Here is a 12,255-nt window from a genome sequence, read left to right as displayed (position 1 = left end):
CATACAGGTTTCTCAAGAGGCAGGTCAGGTGGTCTGGTATTCCCATGTCTTTCAGAATTTTCCACAGTTTATTGTGATCCACACAGTCAAAGGCTTTGGCATAGTCAATAAAGCAGAACTAGATGTTTTTCTGACATACTTTCTCTCTGATCAGAACTGGCATTTAAATTTTGGGGAGCTCGGAGAACTAGAACTATAGGCAGGGCTCCTTAGATAATCCAGCATCTTGTTCCATCTGGAAGGCAAAGGCAAGACACCTAGCCAGCTGCCTTATTGTAAGCTCCTGTGACGTCACTTCTGCTTTTATTTTGATGGTTCTACCAGCCATCAACGTTCAGGTTTGTGAGTTTTCATTTGTATTCGTAAGTTCTTAACTCACATGGCTATTCTATTTTGCCTTTAATTGTGTGTTTCTTTTGAACAAATTATGTACCTTCATATTGGTGCAATACAACAACTAATTCCCTGGTGGCTCAGCTGGTAAAGAATCCACCTGCAATGCCGGAGACCTGGGTTTAATCCCTAGGTTGGGAAGATCCCCTGGAGAAGGGAACAGCTACCCACTCCAGTATTCTGGCTTGGAGAATTCCATGGACTGTATAGTCCATGGGGTCACAAAAGTCGGACACGACTGAGCGACTTTCACTTACTTATTACTTACTGTGTACAGGTACCATGCTAGCTGATTTACATACACTATGTCTTATTTAATTCCCACAGCACCTCCTTGGGAGGTGGGTATTATGATGCTCATTTTAAAAAGAGGAAAATGAAGCTTATATGGTTTATGTAATCATCCTGAGGTCACACATCTGGGACACAAAGTGCTCAGATTTAAACTTAATTTTTGCCTATGCATCTGAGGCTTAAACGACTATATTTATACTGTAATACATTCAAACCACTGACACCTGTCAGCCACTAGATTTTTAAATTTATCTTCTATCCTCTTTTATCTCTAACTCCCTAACAGTACTGCAGTATATAAAAATGATCATTAGTAAGTAGTTACTGAATGAATTAATGCAGCTTAAAAATGTTATTAGAATTACTATGTCCTCTCTTGGTTTGGGTGTTGATATAGACAAGCGATAAGAATTCTTCAGTTTGCTCTACAGAAACACAACACTGACATGCATTCATTCATTACATGGCTGAGAAGGGGCCAACTGGTAATCCACACTGAACTGAGGAGACATGCTAAGTCAGATGTAGGCAAATGTGTTTATATGTTCAAATAAATTTGAGAAGTTAAAATAAAGGGTATACATGAAACAGATTATTTTCTTCAGAGCTCTGAATCTGAAAATCTTTCTCACGACATGGTCTTCTTGTTTGTCTGAAATCAGAGGTTGCCAAATTAACATCCATGGGCCAAATCCAGCCCACCCCTGTTTTCGCATGGCCTGTGAGCTAAAAATGGTTTTCACATTGTTAAGTAGCTGAAAAACATCAAAAGAAGAACGATACTTCATGACATGCAAAACTTATATGAAATTCAAAGCTCATTTTCCATAAATAAAGCTTAATTGGAAACACAGCCAAGGTCATTCACTTACTTATTGTCTATGGCTGCTTTAGCACTACAAAGGCAGAGCTGAGTAGGTGGGACAGAGACTGTGTGGCCCACAAAGCCTGAACTATTACCCTTTACAGAAAAATTTACTAGTCTCTGGTCTCACTAAGTAACACAGGATGTTATAACATTTTAAATATTGTTTAAGTGACATCTATTACTTTGGTTTCTAACTGGAGGACCCTGGACCCAAAAGTCATGACATCTCTTTTTGCCGTGTAGAAGGTTTCCACATTCTCAGGACAAAGTCAAACCCTTTCCTCCTTCGGCATCCTCTACATTCTCTCCCGAAAGCAGTAGCACCTTTTGGCAGAAGCAATAACAAACTGAGAAGCTGGTGGTTTCTCTAAGAGGTAGTATGTTTCTTCCTAACCAAAGTCATTTTTCTCTTTGATTGGAAACTGGGGCTGGGCATCCTTATGAGTGGTTACAGTGTATTACAGAAACGGATTCTCCAGACTCCATCAACCAATTCAAGGTGATATGATGGAGTCACATTGGTGAGGAAAAGCAAATTGCTCTTTTTGTCATCACCCAGGACTTAAATAAAGACAAAAATGACTCAGAATGACGAGACACGGGTGCATATTATTTATCAAAATATTTTCAAGAGGCATTTAACACCCCAGCAACGTGGCATTGTAAGAGCTCAATTAACATGTTAGCTCGGGAGTAAAACCAAGGGATCTTTCTAAGATCAAGTTTGGTTTACAGTACAGTTCAAGAGAATATGCTTTATTTATTTATTGAGACACAAAGACACATACTATTGTTGTTGTTTTTTGTATCTCTATTTCTCTTTCTGTATCTTTGTCTTTCTCTCCAATTTAACAAAAATATACGGATCATTGATTATACCTGAGAGGTACAGGGAAAGCCCTAAGGATACAAAAATAAATCAGATAATTGCAACTTTCAAGGAGCTTACGGTTTATGAGGAAAACAAATTATAGTGATCTTCCTGGACTTTGGGGCAGCATTTAACATGAGTTGATGTTAAATGCTTAACATATTCTTAATATATCCTCCTTAATATATTCCTCTCTTGGTGGCTTTAGTCCCATAGTCTCCTGGTTTTAGTTCTCTGGTTTCTGATTCTTGGTCTCCATTATCAGGTCTTTTTTTTTCTCTCTCTCTATTCAATCTCTAAATGATCAGAGTTTAATCATGGGTCTGCTTTTCTTTTGATTCTATCTACCCTCCCTAGGCAATCTTCTCTCAAATTTATAAATCCAGTTCTAGCAACTCTCTTGAACTTCCAATCCATATAATGAAACTGCAGTAAACATCTCCACTTAGACAGATACTGCAATTCTGCAAATGTCCCAAGATTTTCCATCTCAGTCACTGACGTCCGTACTCATTCATCTCCTTTTTGAAGAAATCTCAAGTCAGTCATGATACTACCTCCCTCTCCATAACTCACTAATTCCATCCAATTGTCAAATTCTTTAAAATAGCTCTTGACTTGGATCATTTCTCTTCCTGAGCACACTATCACTGTAGATGAGGAAGCCATGCCTCACAATTTTTAACAGTTGCCCACCATTATGTGTAACTGTACCATAATTTATTTAACCATTTCTCTATCAATGGACATGTAGGTTGTTTTCATTCTTTATCTACCATAAATAATGCTTCAGCAAAGATACTGGAAGAGTCATTCTTCAATACTTGTCAGTATGTCTATTGGATAAATATAGAAAAATGGAGCTGCTAGGCCAAAGGCTTTGTACATTTAGAAATTTGATAAATACTGCCAAGTTACCCTCCACAGGGGTTATACCAATTTTCATCCTATTGACAATGTAAAATAATGCCCACTCCCCAGCCTGGCAAACTAAAGTATGCTAATTAAACTTTTTGATTTGTGTCAACTCAGTAAGTAAAATAAAGGAGAATAGGGTGGCAGATGATGACATGGTTAGATGGCATCACCGACTCAACGGACATGAATCTGAGCAAACTCCGGGAGATGGTGATGGATAGGGAAGCCTGGCATGCTGAAGTCCATGGGTTGCAGAGTCGGACACAACTTAGCAACTGAACAACAACAGTATGTAAAAAATATCTCTTATTGCAGTTGTAATTTGCATATTACTTGTTATTAGAAAGGCTGAGCACTTTTGCATATTTTAAAGACCTATTTGTGTTTCCTTAACTGCTCTCATAACTTTTACCCAGTCTCATGGGAGTTTTTGATGCTTTTCTTATTGATTAGTAGCAGTGCTCTGATTTCTTTTTAAATTATCCAATTTCCATATTCTTTCAGAATCCTAGTAATTTTTAAAACTCAGAATTTTATCAAATTTTCCCCAATAACAAGTAATCGTCAATTTTTAAAAATTTATTTTTCAATTGGAGTATGATTTCTTTACAATGTCGTGTTAGTTTCTGCTGTACAACAATGTGAATCAGCTATATGTATACACCCCATCCCTCCTGAGCTTCCCTCCCCTCACCACACCCACCCAGGTCATCACAGAGCACCAAGCTGAGCTCCCTGTGCCATACAGAAGCTTTCTACTCTCTATTTTACACATGGTAGTGTATACACATCAATGTTACTTCAAATGTTAACTCCATTATAGGGGAGCCCATTATGAATTGATTTGCAGAAGTCCTGACTACCTGCAAATAGCTTAAGACTGCTTATACCTCTATCTATGCTATGTCATTTAATTTTCCTAACAGCCCTACGAGGCATGTATTAGTATTAACTCCAAAATAAAGCTCAGAGAATATGAATGTCCAGGGTTACACAGCTAATAACCCTTCCACACCTGGAACCTTAAAAGTCTAGTAATCCACCATCACTGGCCATTCCTGAACCACATCAGGCTCTGGTCCTTGATGCCTCTAGTTTCTGATAACCAACTGCTCTTCTCTTTTGCCTTCTATAAACATGCGGTGAACATTTTTAAGTACCTACCATCTGCCAGGAATCCTCATGGGGTTTACATTTTAGAAGGGTTCTCATTTATAAGAATAAAAACACACAATAATAAAGCTTTACTAAGATGGGTAGGAAGGGGCAAGGAAGGGTACTTTCAGCCAGGTGGTCAGGGTGGACCTGCTTGAGGAAGTGACATTTAAACAAAGATTAGAATGATCAAATCCAGGAAAAGGAAATATCTAGGTGAAGTCCTTTAAATACAAGAGCAAATCTAATGCATTCGAGGAATAGAAAAATAGACCACTGAAGTTGGAGTCAGAGGAGAGTGGTGGGAGAAGAGATCAAAGAGAGGTGGTCTGGGATGCCACAGAAGGCTTTCTGTCTGGCAAAGGAGTCTGAACTTTATTTCAAGTGTAATCAGAAGACAAGGAAGGATTCTAAGACAGAAGTGATACGATCTGTGTGTTATGATTTATGTCACTCTAGCTGCATTGTGGAGAGAGGAGGCAAAAGTGGAAATAGGAAAACCAATTAGAAGCTATTACAGGAGCCCACAAGATGATGTCTGTATTAGGGTGGTGGCAGTGGAAAGAGAAAGAGACAGATTTTGGAAATGTTTTTGAGGGTTAAAGTAGACCTAAATTCTTTATGGAGGAGACATGAGAATGGAGGAAAAGGAGAAGAACCGTGAATATCTACGTGCTTTTTGGCTTGAGCAAATGGTGGATGGTGACCTAGACAGCATATTAAAAAGTAGAGACATTACTTTGTCAACAAAGGTCCGTCTAGTCACGGCTATGGTTTTTCCAGTGGTCATGTATGGATGTGAGAGTTGGACTATAAAGAAACCTGAGATCCAACCAGTCCAACCTAAAGGAAATTAGTCCTGAATATTCATTGGAAGGACTGATGTTGAAGCTGAAACTCCAATACTTTGGCCACCTGATGCGAAGAGCTGACTCATTTGAAAAGACCCTGATGCTGGAAAAGATTGAGGGCAGGAGGAGAAGGGGACGACAGAGGATGAGATGGTTGGATGGCATCACTGACTCGATGGACATGGGTATGGGTAAACTCCGGGAGTTGGTGATGGACAGGGAGGCCTCGCGTGCTGCTTGGGGTAGCAAGGAGTCAGACACAACTGAATGACTGAACTGAATAAACTGATGTCATTCAATTTGAAGAAGCCCAAAAGTATCCAGAATTTCATATTACTATATTATTTCCTTCTTTCCCTATGCATCCTTAACCTCACAGATCATGATTTTCTCTTCCTGATATTTTCATTTTCCTTCCTACTTAGTCTTTAGTTCTTCTTATCCAAAAGAACTTTTTCTATCTACCTCCTCTACTCATATCCACTCCTCAGTCCACTGCAATCTGGTTACTATCTCCTTTTCCTAATAAACTCCTTCTTTCTGAACATAACACTGACCTTGTTGTTAAAACCAAGGAATCTCTGTCTATTTTTCTTGACCTCCGTTTAGCATTTCAAACTATTGCCAATTTCTCTTGACTTCTCCAAAACTACTTGTTCCTGGTCCTTCTACCTCTCTGGATGTTCTTTTTTGTGTATTTATTTCCTCATTTTTTTCAATGTTTGCATTCCCATAAGGTTTCAGAAGAGGTCCTTCTCTCTTCTTACTCTATACCTTTTATCTTGAAGATGTCATCTACTTCCAGGGACTGTTACTCATTCTGACGATTCCAGCACATCTCTCTCTCCTGAGCTCTCAACTCAAGTAATAGAAAGCTTCATTTTGATATCCTATGGATACTTCAAACACCATGCTTCAAATTAAACTAAATTCCCTCCTCAACCTATATCTCTTCATCTTGGCAAATGGTACCACCATCTTTCCATTTATCTGAGCTGTATTTCTTCTCCGGTTCCTGAATCCTGCAGACATAATCAATAATAAAATTCAGCTTGTTCTATACCCTGTTTTTCTTGAATCCTTCTCCTCTCTCCATTTCTATTCTTGTTGCTTTAGCTTAGGTGTCCATCATTTCCATCCCCATAATGCTGAAACAGCCTCCAAGCTAGTCTCCCTGCTTATTGTGTTGCTCACACTAATAAATTCTCCAAACTGGACTGAACTTTATAAAATGGACATTTGAGTGCCTCACTATGCTCCTTAAAACTCATCAGTAGTTCTCCAGTGGCTTTAGGGTAAGTTGAAATTTATTAGGAGGATATATAAGACTTTTCATAATACAAGACCTTGTTGATCTTTCTGGGTTCTGCTATGCATTCATACAAGACAGAATCTATTACTTGCTGGGCTCTGTCCTTCACCTTCAACTCTATGGGCACACCTTCTTACCCTCAGGACTTTACACATAATACTTTCTTTGCTTGGTCTACATTTCTCTTTGATTTGCCCACTTGTCTGGATTATTCTACTTATGCTTCAGATCTCCTCTCTAAATTCATTTTCTATGGTTAGGGACCGTGACTATGCAAGGTGAAGGTTAAATGTATACCTTTCCAATGAGCTCCCGTGTTGCTAACATCTTAGTATTGTATGATCAATTTTGCACTTATCTGTCTCCTCATTAAACTACAAGATCCTTCAGAGGAGACTGTGTTATTTATCTTTGTATTCCCACTGCCTAGCACGGTACTTGACACATAGCAGGCACTCAATAATGAATAAAGAAAGTGGAAGAGTTGGGTTTCAAAGTCAGATCTTCTCTGTCTGGTACAAATCTCACATTTCTTCATGCTACTTCTTAACATCTTGAGCCTGAAAATTTTTTAAATCTAGGTATATTTTTGCCTGTAACTAATTAAAATACAGGCAAATAACTAACTCCATGAGAGTTGAGTTAATCATGTAATTCTTTAATAGCCTTTATTCATCATTCCATCATTTTGCTCATCAAAGTACTTTGGGTTAAATGAATCTAAATTGAATGAAGGATCTTTTGATACACTTTTACATCCTTTCTACCTTTCCTCCTATTCCTCCTACAACACCTGAAAGTAAGCAGAGTTAAGTACTTTGGGAGTCAGGTAAATTTTATTTGTCTGGCAACTGACACTATAAAGTGATGTGTCAACAGCATACTCTTTCCCATTATAATTTCCTCCAAGGTTTCTATGGATAGGTATTAAAATTTCAGCGCCAAAATTTAACATTGCAAAATTCAGCTAAAATTGAAATTTTTATGCAGTGAGTTCAGTACAACACAGAATTTTGTAAATAGAATCTTAAAGATTCTATAGCCCAGCATTTCTGTTTAGCTTCCAAGAGGAAACAGACAGGAGAAGACTTGTACTAGCTCAACCAAGGTCATCCAGCCTATTAAAATTTCCTAACTTTCAGCTGGCTGGTCTCTCCTCAGTGCCATAGATACCCTATTCTCTTCCATCCAAACAAATTATCTTCATCAGAACCTACCTATTTACATAGATACATTTCTTTATGATATTGCCTTTTTTGGTATCCTTGTTATAAAGAGGAAGGAACTGAAAACTAAGCAAGGCTGTCTTATCCAGGGACATAGGAGAATTGGCAAAAGAGACAATTAGTACAGAGAGATGGGCTTCTATTTGTACTGTAGCCTTGTAATCACACTATGTTCTCTGAGTGCCCCAACGCTAACCCAAGCTTATTTGTACTTCTGGGGCCTGGATTCTATTCAGTTCTATGCCTTATTTAGTCTAAATGATTTCCCCAGCTTCAGTGTGTATTTTTTTTTTTTGAGCTTTATTTTAGAAATATCATACTTAAATCTGCCCTCAAATTGAGTTTGTTTTAGTTCTAATGCTGAGGAATGAAGATTCTGGGTAAAAGAAATAAAGATGATGGGTTTTTCTAGGCTTTACATTTCAAGAATGGTTTTCTCAAATGGCAACTGGCAGTATACCTTATTCCTCAAATTATGACATTTTCTATGGGAATTAGAATTTAATTGGGATAATTGGTTTTCACAGCAAGCACAGATTTCTTTCCAAGAGTATCAGTTTGATAATATTTTACCAGCTAAAGCTACGAGACAAATATAAACCAGTTCTGAGAAACAGGAAGTGAACCTGACTGGTCTAGGCTGCGTGTCCCTGGTGGTGACGCACATACAGAAATCAAATTAGGAAAACAAGATATGTGGGTGTGAGGGAGTCGATAATAATTCAGGATGCTCCAACACAAGCGAGAACTCCTTTAACCAAATGCCATTCATTTTAATAGCACCCTGAGAAGTTTGATTTCCACATAACATACGAGTGATTAGAAAGCAGGACGAGCTTGAGTTCCCTAGCAACAGCATGTGCTTCTGAGACAGTCATTAGCCTTTCAGTTAATCCCGCCAACCCCTTACTGCTAATGTATGACTGACATTGAAAAAAAAAAAAAATGATGTTGCAGAAAGTGCTTTGATTTCCAGGAGCAAAATGGACAAGAATAATATATATATACATACATATGTATATATATAATATATATGTGTGTTTATGTTAAGTTGTCCTGAGAACTGCACTCAGGTAAAAGGAGCAATTTTCCTACATGCCCAGCCTGTCCCCATGTCCCCATGTTCACTGCTTTTAGTTCTACGTTTCTGAATCCCCTCCCAGTAAAGGGCAGCAGAGGTGAAAATTCTTCAGGCTTTAAGACAGTCCCCTCATCGAATGTAAATCATAGTCTGAAGCTGGGGTGGGCAGTTTGTGTGGCAGGACTGAGGCTGACAGAGGGTAAGGGGGGAGGGAAACCGCAAGGCGTAGTTTTCTTTCTCCTTTAAACAGCATAAACTACCCTGGTTGAAGCTGCTTGGGAAAGGCGGGTGGCAAAGGGAAAGAAGCTATTTTTCCTATTGATTGTTTAATTGCACCAGAGGCTGTTTGTCCAAGGCCACTGGCCAAGAGCATTATGTCTGTGGCTAAAGTGAGGTTGGGCAGGTTTCCATACCCTTTCCTAGTTTTAAACAAGGCAACCCATAAAGCTCAGCCAGGCTATAGGAATAGGGTGTATGTCGACTTCTGCTACTCAGCTGTACCCTAAAGCGCCAGGGCTGATGGGATGATGGTTTTCTAACTCTGAAACATTGCCTCTAGCTCGGTCCTTGGTTCAGGATGCACTACTCCTCTGTGTAGCTTGGGTCACCTGCGGGCCATTATTCGAACGGTAACTACTGCCACTGGTCATCCTTATTGTGGCCTGGGTCCCTTTCAGCTGGGGACTGGGCTCCTTCAGTTTGGCCAGGGTGATTCCTAGTTCTCCCCGCCTCCCCACCTAACCCCCTGCACGCTCCCTTCCCAAGGCGACCACCTGCGCCGCCCCACTTACCATCTGCCCCGCGGGGAGGGCCCCCCGGGGTGGCGGAGCCCTCCCTGCTCCCGGGCGGCTCTGGGGGAACTCGGTGTTTGCCTCCAGCCCTTCGCTACCGGAGAGATCAGGTTCCTCCCCTCCTCCCCCTCCAGCTCCGGCCGCCGCCGCCGCCGCCTCCTTCTTGCATGACACAGCAGAACCGCAGCTGCCGCAGCAAGTCCCAACCATCCGCCCAGGAAGCGCCGCAACCGGGACTCGGGAGGGGCGGAGGGGGAACCAGGCAGGGGCCACAGCCGAGGGGGATGCTTGCCCCCGCTTTGCACCACACACTCTTTTCCCAGCCCAGGGGCATGGGAACAAAATCAGGCTCAAGCCGACCAGGCCAAGCCCGTGAGGAAAGCTGGGGGTTCGGCGTCAGAAGGGATGGGACCAAAGAGAAGGGTGTGAAGGAGACCCCAATTGAGGCAGGTCATTGCAGGGGAAGAAGGGGAAGAAGAGGCCGAGAAGTCGAGGGCCAGACTGTGAAGGAGAATAAAGGAGGTCAAAGAAAGGTAAGGAGGTAGAGTTGCAGAGAAGGGAGACCGAGCTGGGAAGGGGAGGGGACCTGCTTTGGAAGGAGGACTGGGAGGGAGAATTTGGGGAGGCCTGAGCTAAGTATCTAGGCAGCACATGGTGAATTGGGAGGCAAAAGCAGGAAAGGGGAAAGGGATGTGAGAATTAGGCGTTAGATGGTAAGGTAAATATTGAGGGACATATTAAGGAATCAGAAGGGATGTAGTGGAGATCATGCATCATGGCTGATAATCAGAGGGAAACTGATGAGGTGGAAAGAGATATAGTCAAGGCAAAGAAAACATGATCTTCCGCCCCACTCTTCAGTTTCCTATGAAGTTTTTCATAATGCTGCCAATCCAACAGGGAGTTTTCCTTATAAATTGAAAAGCATGAACTAAAACATCAAAAGAGCCGTTTAGCTTGGATTTACAGGATAAAATCCTATGATCCATGCAATCTTTAAGGCAGAGATTTAGGATTGGGGGTTGTGATTCAATAACACGGAAGGCTCTAAAAACCGATGGTATGGATTCACACATAACTGGACTTAAGTCTTTCAGTGTCTGTTAAATGCTTCAGTTAAATGCTACAAATGATGACAAAGTTATTGGTTCAAACTATCATATAAAGGCACAGACTTTTTCTCTGTATAGAAACATATATATAAATCTATAGGTAATTTCTAGCGTCTAGCACGTCCACTATGATTAAGGGGAAAATGTGTTTTTCTGATTATTTGATTTCCCACCAAACACACTACGCATTTTACAGCAGATCAGCTGCTTCTATTTGAAAGAATGTGGTCAGAAAAGTAATGCAAAAGCTGCCACTTTGGTTTTGTCTGTACCTTCCAGGTCATATCGTCGTACCTCACTTCCTGACACAAACAAGTTTTTACTGTTGTCAGCAACAAAGTCCTAATATAGCTGCGGAAGAGAAAAACTGCATTGCATTTGCCTCCTGCAAGCATCATCAACACAGTTACCGGAGGAATGTTGATTCCAGAAAAGCTTTAAGGCTGGTACGATGGTAATTATGTATCAAATGCCTGATTCTATTTCTGTTATTATTGTTTTGTCATTTCTGAGCCACCCAAGAACCGGCTGAACTCGCAGAGGGACAAGTCCGGTTCTTCTTTTTGCCTCGGTAAAATTTAATCAGACCTGATAGAAAACTCATTGCTCTAGGGGAAAATAAAGTAGGAGCCACGAAATGTCATTTTAACAGAGCGTGGGTTTTGTGACTGTAGGAAAGGATTTAAGGACGCTCCTTCTGTTCGGTTTCCTATGTAATGAGCAAAGGCTACACGCACGCACAGACGCCACAGCTCCCGGATGCTGTGGCTCGCTTATCTAGGCTTCTGCAGCGCCAGGAGCCCCTCCGGGATGCTGCGAGGGGCTCTCGGTGGGTGGTGGTGGTGGTACGAACGGCTGCGGCCGCCGCCGCCAGTTCTGCCGCTGCTGTTGTTGCTGCTGCAGTCACGTGGGAGGCCCTTTAAGTTTCCATAGAGAGGCCTCTCCGGTGTCACATGATGGACATGATATAATGAAACAACATTGTGGAGAGGAAAGCATTAGGGGAGCCCACGGCTACAAAAACAAGTGAGTGAGAAGAGGTGGGAGGAAGAGAAACTACGCCACCTCCCCTGCAGCCGAGCCGCACGCAGCAGTTCCCCGCGGGAAGTGGGCGACGCCGGCGGGGGGGAAGGGAGACCCGGTCCCCAGCCCCGGCCGGGGGACCCCGCCGCCCACAGCCAAGAGAACAACTTTTAGCCGGCAGCCTCGGCCAGCACTGCACCTGTCTCCGAAGCCTCCATCGCTCCTCCTGATGATCAAAGGGGAATTCTAGAAGACTGTGCTCTACAAATATACATGCGCATCGTTTTCCCCTTGCGTCTCGCTCCGCAGGAAGGAAAGAGAAACGGATTAAAGCGGCAACGGGTGTTCAGCCCCAAGGTA

At 41.7% G+C, this 12,255-nt stretch overlaps 1 protein-coding gene and 1 long non-coding RNA gene across 4 annotated transcripts in view; one reads left to right on the top strand and one right to left on the bottom strand.

Moving 5' to 3' along the window:
- The window catches only part of MKLN1 (muskelin 1), a 392,081-nt gene extending 382,233 nt beyond the window's left edge, over window positions 1–9,848 (bottom strand). Inside the window, exon 1 of one of the 2 annotated variants that reach the window (XM_061415397.1) lies at window positions 9,761–9,848. The gene's annotated coding sequence lies outside the window, so the exon portion shown is untranslated. The remainder of the gene's footprint in view (window positions 1–9,760) is intronic. The other variant, XM_061415396.1, reaches the window with a different exon arrangement.
- Window positions 9,849–10,025: 177 nt separating this feature from the next.
- LOC133246761 (uncharacterized) overlaps window positions 10,026–12,255 on the top strand; it is a 240,273-nt gene continuing 238,043 nt past the window's right edge. Inside the window, exons 1-2 of one of the 2 annotated variants that reach the window (XR_009736136.1) lie at window positions 10,026–10,293; window positions 11,152–12,252. This is a non-coding gene — a long non-coding RNA (uncharacterized LOC133246761). The remainder of the gene's footprint in view (window positions 10,294–11,151; window positions 12,253–12,255) is intronic. The other variant, XR_009736140.1, reaches the window with a different exon arrangement.

Source organism: Bos javanicus, chromosome 4, assembly GCF_032452875.1.
Source record: "Bos javanicus breed banteng chromosome 4, ARS-OSU_banteng_1.0, whole genome shotgun sequence".
NCBI lineage: Eukaryota > Metazoa > Chordata > Mammalia > Artiodactyla > Bovidae > Bos > Bos javanicus.
The sequence above is the reverse complement of the archived record's forward strand: the minus strand, read 5'-3'. Positions and strand labels throughout refer to the sequence as shown.